The sequence below is a fragment of the Pseudopipra pipra genome, unplaced genomic scaffold, assembly GCF_036250125.1.
Source record: "Pseudopipra pipra isolate bDixPip1 unplaced genomic scaffold, bDixPip1.hap1 HAP1_SCAFFOLD_244, whole genome shotgun sequence".
Lineage (NCBI taxonomy): Eukaryota > Metazoa > Chordata > Aves > Passeriformes > Pipridae > Pseudopipra > Pseudopipra pipra.
The window spans coordinates 47,974-56,038 of NW_026990723.1; the positions used below are offsets into that span (position 1 = coordinate 47,974).

Here is an 8,065-nt window from a genome sequence, read left to right on the forward strand (position 1 = left end):
CTGTCGTTTCCTGTTTTCAGACCTGCCTCCAAATTGCCAGCCTGACGCCCAAAACTGCATACGGATGAAGATTCCTCCCACACCAAAGATGCCAGCACACAGAAAGCTCTTGCTGACGATGGAGTACCCAGAATGACACACCAGCTGCACCACAAAGCCAGAGCTTCCAGGCTTTCTTTCCTGCCGATAAGGGCAATCATTTCCTGTTTTCAGCCCTGCCTCCCAACTGCCACACCGACTCCTAAAATTGCATGTAAAAACAGATTCCTCCCACACCAAAGGTGATAGCACAGAAATCTCTTGCTGCTCATGGACTCCCTAGGCTGACAAATAAACTCCACCACAAAGCCAAAGTTTGCTGGCTTTCTTTCCTGGCGATAAGGGCTGGCATTTCCTCTTTTCAGACCTGTGTCCCTACTGCCAGATCGACTCCCAAAATTGCAAACGAAGGAAGATTCCTCCCACAGCGAACATGGAAAGAGAGAAAGCTCTTGCTTCCAGGCTTTCTTTCCTGACGATAAGGGCTGCCAGTTCCTGTTTTCAGCGCTGCGTCGAAATTCTCAGCCCGACTCCAAAATTGCATACGGACGAAGATTCCTCCCACACCAAAGATGCCAGCACAGAAATCTCTTGCTCCTTGTGGAGTCTCCACGCTGACAAACCAAGTGCACCACAAAGCCAAAGCTTCCCGGCTTTCTTACCTGTCCATAAGGGCTGTCATTTCCTGTTTTCAGACCTGCCTCCCAACTGCCAGACCGACTCCCAAAATGGCATACAAACAAAGATTCCTCCCACACCAAAGGTGCCAGCACAGAAAGTTCTTGCTCCCCATGGAGTGCCCAGAAGGACACACCAGCTCCAACACAAAGCCAAAGCTTCCAGGCTTTCTTTCCTGCGATAAGGGCTGTCGTTTCCTCTTTTCAGCCCTGCCTTCCAACTGACAGCCTGACTCCCAAAATTGCACACAAACAAAGATTCCTCCCACACCCAAGGTGATAGCAGAGAAAGCTCTTGCTCCCCATCGAGTGCTCACGCTGACAAACCAACTGCACCAGAAAGCCAAAGGTTCCAGTCTTTCTTTCCTACGGATAAGGGCTATTTTTTCCTGTTTTCAGACCTGCCTCCCAACTGTCTGACAGACTCCCAAAATTGCATATAAACAAAGATTCCTCCCACACACAAGGTGCCAGCACAGAAAGCTCTTGCTCCCCATGGAGTCTCCAGGGTGAAAAACCAACTGCACCACAAAGCCAAAGCTTCCAGGCTTTCTTTCCTACGGATAAGGGCTATTTTTTCCTGTTTTCAGCCCTGCCTCCCAACTGACAGACCGACTCCCAAAACTGCATACAAAGACTCCTCACACTACAAAGATGTCAGCCCTGAAAGCTCTTGCTCCCCGTGGAGTTTCCACGCTGACAAACTAACTGCACCACAAAGCCAAAGCTTCAAGGCTTTCTTTCCTGCCAATAAGGGCTGGCATTTCCTGTTTCCAGCGCTGCGTCCAAATTGCCAGCCCGACCCCCAAAATTGCATACAGACGAGGATTTCTCCGGCACTAAAGATGCCATCCTGGAAACTCTTGCTGCCCATGGAGTCTTAAGGCTGACAAACCAACTGCACCACAAGCTAAAGCTTGCTGGCTTTCTTTCCTGTCCATAAGAGCTGTCATTTCCTCTTTTCAGATTGGTCTCCCAACTGCCAGAAAGACTCCCAAAATTGCATGTAAACAAAGATTCCTCCCGTAGCAATGATGCCAGCACAGAAAACTCTTGCGCCCCAGGGAGTCTCCAGGGTGAAAAACCAACTGCACCACAAAGCCAAAGCTTCCAGGCTTTCATTCCTGACGATAAGGGCTGCCAGTTCCTGTTTTCAGCGCTGCGTCGAAATTCTCAGCCCGACTCCAAAATTGCATACGGACGAAGATTCCTCCCACACCAAAGATGCCAGCACAGAAATCTCTTGCTCCTTGTGGAGTCTCCACGCTGACAAACCAAGTGCACCACAAAGCCAAAGCTTCCCGGCTTTCTTACCTGTCCATAAGGGCTGTCATTTCCTGTTTTCAGACCTGCCTCCCAACTGCCAGACCGACTCCCAAAATGGCATACAAACAAAGATTCCTCCCACACCAAAGGTGCCAGCACAGAAAGTTCTTGCTCCCCATGGAGTGCCCAGAAGGACACACCAGCTCCAACACAAAGCCAAAGCTTCCAGGCTTTCTTTCCTGCGATAAGGGCTGTCGTTTCCTCTTTTCAGCCCTGCCTTCCAACTGACAGCCTGACTCCCAAAATTGCACACAAACAAAGATTCCTCCCACACCCAAGGTGATAGCAGAGAAAGCTCTTGCTCCCCATCGAGTGCTCACGCTGACAAACCAACTGCACCAGAAAGCCAAAGGTTCCAGTCTTTCTTTCCTACGGATAAGGGCTATTTTTTCCTGTTTTCAGACCTGCCTCCCAACTGTCTGACAGACTCCCAAAATTGCATATAAACAAAGATTCCTCCCACACACAAGGTGCCAGCACAGAAAGCTCTTGCTCCCCATGGAGTCTCCAGGGTGAAAAACCAACTGCACCACAAAGCCAAAGCTTCCAGGCTTTCTTTCCTACGGATAAGGGCTATTTTTTCCTGTTTTCAGCCCTGCCTCCCAACTGACAGACCGACTCCCAAAACTGCATACAAAGACTCCTCACACTACAAAGATGTCAGCCCTGAAAGCTCTTGCTCCCCGTGGAGTTTCCACGCTGACAAACTAACTGCACCACAAAGCCAAAGCTTCAAGGCTTTCTTTCCTGCCAATAAGGGCTGGCATTTCCTGTTTCCAGCGCTGCGTCCAAATTGCCAGCCCGACCCCCAAAATTGCATACAGACGAGGATTTCTCCGGCACTAAAGATGCCATCCTGGAAACTCTTGCTGCCCATGGAGTCTTAAGGCTGACAAACCAACTGCACCACAAAGCTAAAGCTTGCTGGCTTTCTTTCCTGTCCATAAGAGCTGTCATTTCCTCTTTTCAGATTGGTCTCCCAACTGCCAGAAAGACTCCCAAAATTGCATGTAAACAAAGATTCCTCCCGTAGCAATGATGCCAGCACAGAAAACTCTTGCGCCGCAGGGAGTCTCCAGGCTGACAAACCAAGTGCACCACAAAGCCAAAGCTTCCAGGCTTTCATTCCTGACGATAAGGGCTGTCATTTCCTGTTTTCAGCCCTACCTCTTAACTGACATATCGACCCCCCAAATTGCATACAAACAAAGATTCCTCACACAGCTAAGGTGCCAGTACAGAAAGCTCTTGTTCCCCATGGAGTCTCCAGGCTGACAAACCAACTGCACCACAAAGCCAAAATTTACAGGCTTTCTTTCCTGGGGATAAGGGCGGTTGTTTCCTGCTTTCAGACGTGCCTCACAACTGACAGCCCGACCCCCAGAATTGCACACAAACAGAGATTCCTCCCACACCAAAGATGCCACCACAGAGATGTCTTCCTCCACATGGACACCTCACGCTGAAAAACCAACTGCACCCCAAAGCAAAAACTTGCTGCCTTTCTTTCCTGTCCATAAGGGCTGTTGTTTCCTGTTTTCAGACTAGCCTCCAAACTGACAGCCCGACTCCAAAAACTGCATATAAACAAAGACACCTCCCACACCAAAGAGGCCAGCACAGAAAACTCTTGCTCCCCATGGAGTCTCTAGGCTGACAAACCAACGGCACCACAAAGACAAAGCTTTTAGGCTTTCTTTCCTGGCGATAAGGGCTGTCGTTTCCTGTTTTCAGACCTGCCTCCAAATTGCCAGCCTGACGCCCAAAACTGCATACGGATGAAGATTCCTCCCACACCAAAGATGCCAGCACAGAAAGCTCTTTCTGACGATGGAGTGCCCAGAATGACACACCAACTGCACCACAAAGCCAGAGCTTCCAGGCTTTCTTTCCTGCCGATAAGGGCAATCATTTCCTGTTTTCAGCCCTGCCTCCCAACTGCCACACCGACTCCTAAAATTGCATGTAAAACAGACTCCTCCCACACCAAAGGTGATAGCACAGAAATCTCTTGCTGCTCATGGACTCCCTAGGCTGACAAATCAACTCCACCACAAAGCCAAAGCTTGCTGGCTTTCTTTCCTGGCGATAAGGGCTGGCATTTCCTCTTTTCAGACCGGTGTCCCTACTGCCAGATCGACCTGTGCAGGCTCCGAGCATTTTTCAGCCTTCCTTCGCAGGGCATTCTCACCCTCTGAAAAGCTGAAAGGCTTTAACATCTGGATACGCGCCTGCAGCTGTGCAAATTAATGTAGTTTCTTTTAGGAAATGAAGGGGAAGTTTTCCTGTTGTGAACCTAAATACCGAGTCTACTCTGCTTTTTCAATCAGGTGATGAAGCTTATGGAAAAAAAGACCAAAGGCCTCAAGGTGAGTACATTCTACCGAGTTCTGCTTCTCTGGGATCGGTTTGGGAAAATCACGTGAAATTCTAAAAAAGCTTCTCTCCGTGTTTTCTAGTTGTTTTTTCAGCCTTGGTGTAAGTTTCATGTAGAAAAGGGCATAGAATTATTAGAACAGACAAACTAGACTTTCTCGGGAGAGATGGAAGAAAAGTCTGCTGATTGCAGTTCTGCTTTTCTTGTCTTCCCTTCGACTGTCATTTTCTCTCCCCTGCTGTTCAAATAGGCAGCAATTAATTGCTCTGCTGAAGAGTTTGCTGTACTAAGTGTCTGTCAAATTGATGCCTTCAACTCAAGATAGCACCTGCTCCTTAGTTACAAAAAGTTCCTCACAGGAAATTTCCAGGCATGCCCATAAATCTCCTCGCTGTTTGTTTGGGAGAACAGGGTTTTCTCGTCTGTAACAGAATAGTTGTGGCATTTGCTATTGAATGCTGGTGGCAGTCTAGTCAGAAGAGGACCCCGTGCTTCACTAATTTTCCCTTTTTGTTGTTGGGGGTGACTTCTTCCCAGGGATGTTATTCTTGACCCCCCCGGGGCAAACGGAGGTGTCAGCGTCAGGAGCCATCCTAACTGAGGCCCTGGTAGGTAAGTGCTTTTTGTGTGACTGGACGGTGAAGCTGTCTGTGGGAATGACCTGGCTATTGCTCAGTGTAGTCCTAATTAAGGTGTCTTTTACTCCGTGTTCCCAGGCTGCCTCTTTTCCTTCGGTCGCTGTGGACACTGTGCCGGACGCCTCTGGCAGGACTAACCCTGGGGCTTTTATGTCCAGCGTGCTGTGCTGTGTGCCTGCAGGTCAGAAAAGCTGGGAGTGCAGTCCCTCTGCTTTGGTTGCGGTGTCTCTTTGGGAGTTCTTTCGGAGGGCAATGAGAGAGCGATTTGGTTTGAAGGGGACCTTTAAAGGGCACCCTGTCTTCCGTAGGCAGGGGCACCTTCCACTCTCATCCCCGGTTGGATGCTGCAAGTCCCATCCAGCCTGGCCTGGAACACTTGCAGGGATCCAGGGGCAGCCTCGGCTTCCCTGTGCGGTGTGCTCTAATAGCTCTCCACTGGCATCACGAAAAATGTTGTCAGCACCTTTTGTGCGACGATGGTAAGCGGGACCCGGGTGAAAATTGCCTTCTCTGAGGTGCAGAGGGAAATAATTCTCCTTTGAAGTCAAATGTATTGGGTTTTGCACGAGTCTCGTCTGCCTTCTGTTTGAATTGCTTTCTCTTCTCGGCAGTTATTTTAAATTAAACTTTTATTTTGTGTCTCCCCCTTCAGCATCCTGTACAAGACAAAGCTACCTTTCTTTCCTCGTGGGAATGGACCGGCCGGGCTTTGGCAATCTGGCCCCTCGAAAGACTAAAGTGACCTCTTCCAGCAGGGGAAGACTGAAGCAAGGGGTGCCAGGAAGAACTGGAGTCTCTGGAGAATGAAAGCTGGAAGCGTGCCCCCGAAAATCCCCAGCCCCGGGTGGTCAGTGGTCTGACTTGCACGGACCGGTGGCCTTGGCCAGGAGCGGTCCTGTGGGAAGCGCCTTTGCCCAGGCTGTAATTTTAATTTCCCTTGGATGCTTGGCAAAGCCCCTCTGGGGGAGCCCTGGTGCCTGGCAGGAGCAGAGCGGGCTTCCAGGGAGGCATTCACCCGGTCAGCGTCAGGAACCATCCTAACTGAGGCCTCGGTGAGTGCTTTTTGTATGACTGGACAGTGAAGCTGTCTGTGTGAATGACCTGGCTATTGCTCAGTGTACTCCTAATTAAAGTGTCTTTTACTCCGTGTTCCCAGGCTCCCTCTTTCCCTTCGGTCGCCGTGGGTGTGCCGGACGCCTCTGGCAGGACTAACCCCGGGGCTTTTATGTCCAACGTGCTGTATGCCTGCAGGTAAGAAAAGCTGGGAGTGCGGTCCCTCTGCTTGATTACTGTGTCTCTTTGTAGTGATTTTGGAGGGGAATCCCAGAGCGATTTGGTTTGAAGGGGACCTTCAAAGGCCACCCTGTCTTCCGTGGGCAGGGACACCTTCCCCTCTCATCCCCGGTTGCTCCAAGTCCCGTCCAGCCTGGCCTGGAACACTTGCAGGGATGGGGCAGGCTCAGCTTCCCTGTGCAGTGTGCTCTAATAGCTCTCCACTGGCATCCTGAAAAATGTTGTCAGCGTGTTTTGTTGGACAACGGTAAGCAGGACCTGGGGTGAAAAGGACATTCTCTGAGGTGCTGGGAGAAGGAGGACTCGTGCGGGCACCTCCAGAGACAGCGGGAACGGGAGCGTGCTGCGAGAAGGAAAATTCCAGGGGGTGGGTGCTGAGAAATTTGTCCTTCCCTCGCCTGTGCTCTGCACTTAGCAATGGGTCAAGTGGCAGAAGTTTCCTGGGGACACTGGAAAATGATGCCGGGTCTGCTAAGAAAAGTGGGGCCAAAAGAGCAGGACCTGGGTCTGCGAGCGTGGGAGAAACAAGGGACGGGTCATCCTCTGCCTCCGGGAGGGAGGGCAGCAGGAAAGGCCACGGACTAAAGCACTGAAGTGCCGTTCCCCAGGGAGCCCCTGCCCAGCACTGAACTTGCTTCTGGCACTTGCTGTCCCTTTCCCAGCGGAGCCGAAGCGTCGGGTGCGGGTGCTGGGGGGATGGAGCTGCCAAGGACAAACTGGGAGGGTGTTTGCGAGGGAAGGGGGGAGAAGGAGCTCTTGACGTGCTTTTTTTACTTCTTCATCCCACAGAATTGCCACGAGAGGAAATACTTCAGAGGGGCTTCCCTCCAGATAAGCCCTGAACGTGCCAGGAGGTTTCAGCCAGAGGAAAGGAGCTGTGGAAGAAAAGCAGCCTAAAAATAGCCAGCGGGGATCGTCAGGTTTTCCAGGCAAGAAGAACAAGGAGAGAGATGAGGGAATCGGGTTCCAATTCCTAATGATTTGGTGGGTGCAGGAATGATTTGTGTGTGTTTTCCAGTCCCTTTTGATTCCTGAGATGATTTTAAAATGATGGCTTTAGCAATCAACTAAATCGGAGATGTTGTTTTTGAGAGGAAATGGTGCCAAATAAATGCAGAGTTTTGGGTCAGTTTTTGGGATGATTTGGGTCAGTTTTTGGGGTCAGTTTGGGGTCACTGTTTGGGGTGATTTGGGTCAGTTTTGGGTCAGCTTTTGGGATGATTTGGGTCAGGTTTTGGGGTCAGTTTTGGGTCAGCTTTTGGGGTGATTTGGGTCGGTTTTGGGTCAATTTTTGGGGAGCACTGGGTGTTACTGGGGGTTGTTGAGGAGCACTGGGTGTTACTGGGGTGCACTGGGGAGCACTGGGTGTTACTGAGAGTTGTTGGGGAGCACTGGGAGGGAAGATGAAAAATAAAGAGAATAAAAAAGAAACGAAATAAAAAAAGGAAATATAAAAACCAAAAGAAAATTAAAAAAAAAAAGACAAAAAACCTAAAAAGGAAATAAAATGAAAATGAAATAAAAAAGAGAAAAAAAAAAAAAAAAAAAAGAAACCCCTTCTTGGGCACCCCGTTTCCTCTCCTCCCGGCCCCCGAACCGTAAATTGCAGGGTCATCACCCCTAAAATGGCGGACTTCCGGGACGGGGCCTTGGAGGACTTCCGGTCGCTCTCTACTTCTGGTGACCGAGTTTACCCAAATTAGCGTCCCTCCTCG

The 8,065-nt window shown here is 50.2% G+C and overlaps 1 long non-coding RNA gene across 1 annotated transcript; it reads left to right on the forward strand.

Moving 5' to 3' along the window:
- Window positions 1-4,209: 4,209 nt before the first annotated feature.
- On the forward strand, window positions 4,210-7,479 carry LOC135408231 (uncharacterized). The gene is made up of 6 exons (XR_010427397.1): window positions 4,210-4,411; window positions 4,957-5,031; window positions 5,136-5,238; window positions 5,710-6,109; window positions 6,214-6,308; window positions 7,140-7,479. It is a non-coding gene; the product is annotated as an uncharacterized LOC135408231 (long non-coding RNA).
- The last annotated feature ends 586 nt before the right edge of the window (window positions 7,480-8,065 follow it).